This window comes from Myxocyprinus asiaticus, chromosome 19, assembly GCF_019703515.2.
Source record: "Myxocyprinus asiaticus isolate MX2 ecotype Aquarium Trade chromosome 19, UBuf_Myxa_2, whole genome shotgun sequence".
In the NCBI taxonomy this organism is placed as follows: Eukaryota; Metazoa; Chordata; class Actinopteri; order Cypriniformes; family Catostomidae; genus Myxocyprinus; species Myxocyprinus asiaticus.
In genome coordinates, this window is record NC_059362.1 from 11,995,645 (window position 1) to 12,005,153 (window position 9,509).

Genomic DNA, 9,509 nt, shown 5'->3' on the forward strand with positions numbered 1-9,509 from the left:
TTAAGTGATCCAACTGAGCATGCTCAAAAGCCTGTAAATTTCACATTTAACACTGCATGAAAAGAGCTGTATCCGGACCAGTAGACTCATGTATAAACCGCTGAATTTCAGAAGTATTCAGAAATCTACTGGCCCCGAGTCTCAAATTCCACAGGCCAGTATACAATCGATTATATACCATTTCGGATGTTATAGGACTGATGATTCCTTCCGTTTTATGGCCGTTTGTTGCCATGGTAAGTAATCCCCTTAAGATGTCTGTCAGGAGACTTTTTTTGTCACATTTGCATTTCTCACCTTCTAGATAAAATGGTTACCCCTATTGGTCATTTATCTCAAACTGTATTGGCTGCCCTTAAACTTGACCTACCCTTAAATCTTGGCAACCATTGGGTCAATGTATGCATAGGATTTAATTGTATTAGTTAAAATTAAAATGTAGCCCACCCAATCCCAAACAGCATCTAGCTTATGTCTCTTATTACAGGCCTTTAATCAATGTTGACACAACATAAATGGGTTAAAAGATATTTATTTAAAACGAAAATACAGATTGGAAAATACAGATTGGTGGAACGACCTTCCCAACTCCATCCGTGGAGCTGACTCACTCTCTGTCTTCAAAAAACGACTAAAAACACATCTTTTCCATGAGCACTTAACCAGTCATTAAAAAACAAAAAACAAATTCCTGTTGCACGTTATTCTGTTTTGAATACTATTCTGATGCTAGTGAAACTTTGTAATATGACACTTTTCATACCACTGTCTCCTTAAGATTATTCGCTTATATTTTCCTCTTTTCTCAGCTCTGCCTTTTCCAGGATGAAAGTAGGAAAACTTCTTCCTCATAGTCTCATTAGGAGTCTTGCAGGATGCTAAAAAGGACATAAAATGTTGTTAGTAACAGAAGACTGAATAGGTACACCAACACAAAAATGGATATTAAAAGATTGCAACAACAGTTTGAATGTTACCTTTTACAACCTCACAAGATTAGTTGAGTCTGGTCATGTGGGGAAAAATATTTTGTGGAATAGATTAACCATTATGTGAGCGATTATAATGCAGCTAAAATCAGATGTTAAATACAGTATTGGTATTTAATACAGTATAAATCATCTGTCTTACCTGGTTAGTGGATTATTTTAATGAAGCTTCTTCTTAGAATGTTGCAGTCTGACTTTCTGTAGCATCTCTGGGGGTGTTTGAAATGTCTCAAATCTGACCAGAGATCAGAACAACAAAAGTCTGTGCAGGAGGGGTTGGGGTGTGAGGTGGAGGTGTGTATGTGGGGATGGGGGTCAATCATGAATGGTCAACAATGGGGGAGACCGGGGCTAGATTTTACACTTGTTTCTCCAGTAAATATTTCTCAGAGTATGTTTATTTTTTAAAGACTTTTCTGTATCGACACACACCTTAAAGCCTTCCCAGCTGAAATGACCATGCATTGCTGGCCACCAGCGTATGTTGTGTTTTGGGTGTTGGTCAGCCAGCATTGGATGTTAATGTGCTGGTGTCTGTACCAGGCTTTTAAACTAGCTTAACCAACTTCATCAGAATGACCAGGTTGGTCCGGCAGCTTTACCAGCTAGTTTTTGATGGTGAAAAATATGTCTATGCTAGTTCACCAGCTAGACCAGCACCAAACCAACATAACAAGCCTAGACCAGCATGGGAATTGCATGCTGGTTAAGCTGGTGTTTTTAGCATTGTTGTTTGCAAAAAAAGCTGTTGAACACCAAGTTATTGCTCAGGAAAAAGATACACATTGTAGCATACACCTAACAGCATGTTGTTGTAAAGGTAACATGGTTGCACTCTCATCCAGACAGACATTTTTTGGGAGCACTGTGGAGGCATGGAGATTGCAGGGCACACAGACTGACTCTGCAGCATTGTTTCTACCTGTGGAACCTATTGCAGGCAGTTCATCTGTGCAATTAAGCCAGACAAAAGAGAAGGGATTAGTAGAAGTAATAAATATTTTTAATAGGACAGATTAATTTGTTTGCATTCAGTGTCTTTAGTACCCGTTCTTTGTAAAAAAAAAAAAAAAAAAAAAAAAAATATATATATATATATATATATATATATATATATATATATATATATATATATATATATATATATAAAATTATAAACTTATGCAATTTTATGCAATACACATTGGTTGACATTTCTTGACCAAGTGATCATGGCTATTGACCAAATGATTTAGGCAGTTGTTATAAATGATCCATTAGCCATTTAAATTAACTATTATGTCAGCACAATGGTAACAGTGTACGTGTTGAAAATGTACATAACAAAAATAAATAAATAAATAAAATAAATATAGATAAATCTCTTAATTTTAAAATCATATTTTTTTCTGTATGTCTGTGATGAGGAGGGCATGACCGGGACGTGAGGATGTACGCCCGACGCTGAATTGCCCTAATCAGCCGGCAGGGGGATAAAGACGAGCCAGAGGCGCCAGTTCGAGAGAGAGAGACACACGCGGCCGCTATGTGTGTCTGTGTTTTTATGTTTAAGTTCATTTATGTCATTAAAGTTATGTTGACTGTACTGCCGGTTCCCGCCTCCTCCTTGCCCATCCATGAACCCCGTTACAGTCTGTCAAAAATTTCTAGTAAAATAAAATGTAGTTATTATCGAGTTAAATATCACCACTGTTTGGTTAGTAATTTATAATTTCAGGGTGTTTATTTTAGCATGTTTGTCTGTACAGTAATGTAGTTCGCTGTAGCCTACAATAAGCCAAACTTTCAGTTATTTGCCATCCCCTGTACTCTGAAAACACAGCTGTCACGAACTATTCCGTGTTTCCCCCTGTCTTTTAGAGACTCTTATTTTAAAATCAACTTCTTCACTACATTTCCCAAGATGCACCGTTATCATCCTTACCTGTCATCCCTCATCTTTGTCTTCAGCTGTTTTGTGTTAACCATCATTTGTACCTTTATTTATGCCCTTCATGTTCAGCTATTAGTTGTCTAGTCTCATCTATGGCAGCATAGAATAACATTCATCCTTTTGTTCGCAAAGCTAAGTGTTATGTATCTTTCTTATTGTTGATGCTAATCTCTTTTGTTTATATACATTTTGGAATCTCTAAGTTTATAGTTTTTGACCTTCATCATTAAAATACTGCATTTGGGTTCAACCAGCATCTTTCTCCTGGCTCTTTGCTGACAGAAGACTAGACCCAACATGAACCCAGCAGTAAGACTTCTCCAGCTGCATCAGGGGAATCGTTCGCTGGAGGACTATGTAGTGGAACTCTGTGAGTTGGCTAATGTGGTTGACTTCAATGATGTGGCTTCGAAGAACCTCTTCCAGGTTGGATTGGATGGGCCAGTGAAGTCCGACATGCCTTATGGCATAAGTCCCTGGACCCTGGCCCAATTAATTGATATGGCTTTGTTACTGAGTGGATCAGCCTTCAATGTAGGAGCGATGGAGGAGGCCAAAACTCTTGCAGTGGATTTCACGGCTCCTTCCTCCAGGTCTGCCATGGCAAACGAGCCAAAGCCCATGCCTGCCACGGCCAACGAGCTAGTTCCTGAAGCTGTGTCTGTCCCAGATCCAGCTTTCATGCCAGCTCCAGCCATAGAGGAATTTTCGGGGGGGTTACTATGGCTCCAGTGGTCTCCGAGCTCCCTTCAAAGGAGGCCACTTTCTCCCCGGCCTAGGTGGTCCTAGAGATCTACATTGAGCCTCCCATGGCTCTGTCCCTTGAGCCTCCCACGGCTCCGCCTTCCGAGTCTCCTACAGCTGTGCTTATAGCGGGATCTGCCCGCTCCGCCTCTAGATCTACCTCCCAAAGAGTCCTCATTCCCTGAGCCTTTTCCCTGCCTGGATCCACCTCCCAAACCTCCAGACCCTGTCCCTTCCCTGCGGCTGCCTCCCAGGCCTCCTGACCCTTTCCCTGCCCTGTGGATACCTCCCTGGCCTCCTGATCATCCGCAGGCTTCTCCCTGGCCTCCTGATCGTCCGCCCACTCCTCCATGGTCTTCCATCAAACTTCACAGGTCACTTTACATGTCCACTGATTTGAGGTATGTGGGTTTTTATGGGTGTTAACATTTACATCATACTTGGGTCCTTTTCCCTAATACATCTCACAAACTTCAAGTTAAGTGGGAGTTTACTATTCCCACATTTTTCCAGATTTGACACTTTTTTTTTTTTCATGCAAGACTAAATTTTACATTCCATGTTTTGTTTTTTTAGAGTTCAAGATGGCGCCGAGTATGGCTGCTGCGTTGCGAGCTCCAACCCAACATTGCAGTTTTTTGTTTGTTTTGTCTACAATTCTTATGTTTTTTTTGTCTTGGATGTTGTCTGCCTTATCATCTATGATAGACAAACACTTTTGGACATTGGTTCTGCAATAGCACACCGAAAACCGGACTTTAAATTCCTCAATGCCGACCCACTGTTTACAAACACACCAGTGGAGCCCTTTGTCTGGACTACTCGGCCGCGCAAACATAGTCGGAAAAGGGGAAGGAGAGCCGGCGTTCTCATCAGACTAAGACGTCGCGCAAATTGTCCCCCACTACCCAGTATTCTACTGGCAAATGTTCAGTCTCGGAACTGCACCCAAGACTTTCACCCACTGTTGCACTTGTGTATATGGTTGTGTGACAATAAAGTTATTTTTTTTATTTTTTTTATTTTGATCTTGCTGTTTAAAATTTTAAGTTGACCTAATTGATTTTTTTTAAAGTAAACCTTTTTTCACAGATGTTCAATCAACTTTTAAAATAGTTTGTCTTCATGGATCAAAATATGAGTATTGATATATTTGATATAGTGTGTGTTTTACTCGCTATTTTTCTGTTTCTGAGTGAAGGAAAAAAGGGCACTAAAAATTCTTACTGCAGCAATTTAGGCATTACAAATGACATCCATGTGTGGTAGATCAGACCAGTTTAATTTGTGATTTTACATCACAAAAGCAAAAGCGCATTCAAATACATCTTTGAAGCAAGTACAAAAGCAATCTGTGAAATTTTAACTAACTTTACTGCATTACCACTCCATCTTCAGTGTAATAAGGCTCATGGATAGTATCAGGTATTTAATAAAAAATAAAAAAAAGAATGAGATGGATCAATAAATTATGAATAATTATACTTTTTTTTTTTTCTTGTTTAATATGTAATTATGGAATCCATAAAATAACTGTAATCTGATTATGGGTATTTTAAAATGTATTTTAATCTAATATCAAATACTTGATTTGTAATCTGATTACATAATACAGATTACATGGAATCCTTTACTTTTCAGCATTGCTTTTTAGAAGCATATATGCACTCCAATAATTGGTCCTACTGGAACTATTTACAAAACAAAAATTCTAAATAAACAAAATGTGTTCATTTAATGTTTTTTTTTTTTAATTTATTAATTTTTTTTATAAAATTACTTTTAAGAAATATAAAATATATTTTAAAAACTTGTAATTTGTATCTTATCTACACATGGTCATATGAACAACTATTCAGAAACTGCACTGCCTGATTTAAGTGTTAGAAGCTTTAAAGGGATAGGTCACCCAAAAATGAAAATACAGTCACTGTTTACTCACCCCTGTGTTGTTATAACCCCATATGACTTTCTTTTTCTTAACAAAAAGGGAGAAATTGTGAAAAAACAATTGTGCTCAGTGATGTCATACAATGGCTGTTTATGGTGACCACCTCTTTGAGCTTTATAAAGGACGCAAAAAAATTCAGAAGTCAAATAAATTATTGTATGCGACTCATGTCAAGGCATACGATAATGTTTGTTGAAAATCAAACTGTAATCTAATGCATTATATAGTGAAACTTTTGACCAACCATTGCTGTCCGGTGCGCATTAATGTCTTCCGACAGAGACTCCATTGAACAGCACATGCTCAGCCACTATAGCGGCAACATAGACTAAGTGTCCATCACTGTACCGACAGGGCAATGAACTGGATCTTCTCCTCGCGCTGTACACCAAGAAGCAAAAATACACCACTTGAACGTATAAAGCTTCCTAGTTTATGGAGCTCTAGCATTCAGAATGGTATCAACCACGGTGGGGGATAACCCATCATTCAAAAGAGCACCCCATTGAGGGGCCATACCTATAACTTCCACAAGTCTGGCCTGGGGTGCCAAATGTTGCCCCGAGCCTGAGACAACATGTCTGTTCTGACTGGAATCTCCCAAGGCACTTTCTCCAGGAGAGAGACCAGAGTCGAAAACCATACTTGAGATGGCCAAAACGCTAGACACCAGCGGAATGACAGAACACGAGCTGGAAACAGACGCGTCTGTATCGCCCGCGAATCTAGCTCCACCCCTAGAAACAGAGTCTGTTGCCTTAGCAACAGGACACTCTTGTCTAAGTTTACACAGCCCCAGATTGCTCAGATGTCTGAGAATGACATCTCGATGTTGGGCAGCCAAAGTCTCCTAGTGGACTAGCACCACACAATCATCGAGATAATTTAAAACGCGGATGCCCTGAAGCCTCAAGGGCATCAAGGCCATATCCATGCATTTTGTGAAAGTGCATGGTGCCAGTGCAAGTCCAAAGTATTTTCACTTTGTGTTTTGTATACACTTGTGTTTGATGAACATTAAATTCTGTTATGCATGTCTCGAGACCATTGGTCATGGAGACAGAGGCTGAATTCTGAATGTGAGTTTTTAATGTTCGCTCCCCAGCACAAGCTGTGGGGTGAAACTGAACAAGATTTTGGCTGTCGGGTGTTTGAAGCGTGAACAACGGCGAATGCCTTTCTCAACAAGGACGATGTAACTCCATGTGGTTGCCGAAGGAGAGAGATGGACCGAAGTATATCCATAGTCGGAAGCTAGACACACATTAGAAAACTCCAAGGCCGATTAATTCGTAAGTCTGACTGAATAAGGTTGATCCCAGGACTACGAAATCTTGTGATGGAGGTCCGGGGAACAAGGAAGCGGCCTAAGAGTCATAGCTGCGCGCTGGCCTGCTAAAAACAGTCATCCAAGATCGATTTACAATCCTCAGACTGCACTTCATCCAGCCATTCCAGGTGCAGTTTTTCCACTGCACATGTAATAACTTCCAGCAATTTCACATAAGTTGCCGGAGGACCCTCCAACGTGGCCTCTGCATGGCGAAAACCCAGACAAGCAATACACATGTCGTGAGAATCTTCACCGACGATGAACTGCGTGCATGGAGGTAAGCACTTCCTAAATTCTATCCTGTGTTGCCACTCAAAAGGGAGAATAATAATGATCCTCGCTTCGACGTGAGTCATTGGTACAATACAGCCAGACGAGATCATGCACTGAAGAACAGAAAATTTGACTCGATAGCGTGAAGCGAGCACCTTTATGAAGCCCGTGACGTAGCTCCCTAGGGGCCATCAGCCAATAAATTGCCGTGATTGTATAAGGGCTTCAGACCACGTGACACTCAGGGCATGTCCAAATGCAATTACGCAGCTCAAGTTCCTATGAAAGGGAACTCTTTCGTCCAGGCCTGCGATATTCTCTGCCAGGAGGTTAGTAATTTCACACTTGAATCACTAAAATCTCTGTCGAGGATTGACTAGTAATCCTGATCCCAGGTTATGTTATAATTGAATTAACTTTGCATCTAGAAAACTTGGGAAAATGACACAAGTTTCCAGGACCACATCACAGCACTGAATTAAGCCAAGGGCACTGACAGAAAGAAATTAATAAAGCTCTATTCAAGATCACGAATATGTCGGCCTGGGTAGCTCAGCGAGTATTGATGCTGACTACCACCCCTGGAGTCGTGAGTTCGGATCCAGGGTGTGCTGAGTGACTCCAGCCAGGCCTCCTAAAGGCCTCCTCCTGAGGCCTAAAAACCAGGCCTCGCGATTAGTGGTTCTCGCTCTCAATGGGGTATGTGGTAAGTTGTGCGTGGATTGCAGAGAGTAGCATGTGCCTCCACATGCAGAGTCTCCGCGGCGTCATGCACAGCGAGCCACATGATAAGATGCACGGGTTGACGGTCTCAGAAGCGGAGGCAACTGAGACTTGTCCTCCGCCCGTGGGTTGAGGTGAGTAACCGCGCCACCACGAGGACCTACTAAGTAGTGGGAATTGGGCATTCCAAATTGGGAGAAAAGGAGATAAAAAATAAAATAAATAAAGAGTATGAATATGTCAAATGTCCAAAGTCAAAGAAAGGAAGTGATGGAAATGTTTCAATTTCTCAACTTGTGAGTATTTGTTGTTTGTAGTTTTATTGTCGTGCAAAAAAAAAAAAAAAAAAAAAAAATTATCATTATGTGTTTTTTTTATACTGAAGATGCCATGTTCATTGAACATGGATTTTAGAAAAGACCTTCACCTAATTCAGAGAGGATTTCTGAAGTTATGAACATCAACATCATCAGAGCCATGAGAAGTGGAAGTCAAAGGGGACATCTGACTTCAAAACAATGACATAAACAAAGTCATAAAAGGTACATATTTGCCTATTATTTCTCATTATTTTGCATTGCATCAAGGTTTTTATGATATTAAATAATGATTAATGTCTGTTTGCAGTGGCTCTGGAGTGCAGCATTACTAGTTTGACAATCTTCATGCAGATAGAACACAACACTCCTATTCATGTAAGTTTTAAGATGTAATTTAGAGAGATACCAATTTCTTTGTTTTTAATCACTCTGCATACTGACAGCAGGTCTAATAAATGTTTCACACTTACAGGTATCAGCACATCCATCCTCAACCTGATCTATCATATGGTGTCCAGACTCCTCATTGCAGAGAGTCGACATAAAACTGATTACATGGAAATGGCTGCAGTGAAGTGAAGTTTTGTTTAATTTTTTTGTATCCAAAAGACCTCATTCAGTGTGTCAAACCAGTGGCAACAAAATTATTCTGGATCTGTCACAGTGCTAAAATTGTTTAACAGCTTTTCACTTGGCATTTGTTTTTATTTATCTTTACTTAATTTTTTTACTTATTAATCTTGGTTATAATGTTAACTTATAGTTAATGTTAAATGATTTAATGTTTATGATTTTTATATGAATAATATTACTACTAATTAACTTTTACCTTATAATTACAAAACTGTGGATTTATTAAGTCAGTACTCATAACTATTGCATTATGAATTGTGTTAATTATTGCTTGTGATGTTGTAAATAAAAACTAATAAAAATGCTTTACCTAATAATACTTAAATGTGTTTTATATGGTTATTTCACTTTCTTAGTGATATAGTATATGAACTATTCAGTTTGCATAACTATTCAGTTTGCATAACCATTAAACGTTCTCTTAGAAATAAAACAAAAAAGTAAATTTAAAAACTAAACAAATACCAAATGTTACGGTTGCATGTTGGGAACCCCTAAAATGTTCTATATAGAACTTTTCCACCTGGCTCAAAGAACCCTTAAAAAGTGTTCTATATATGAACATTTAGGGGTTCCATATATGAAACAAGGGACAGAACCCTTTAGAGTT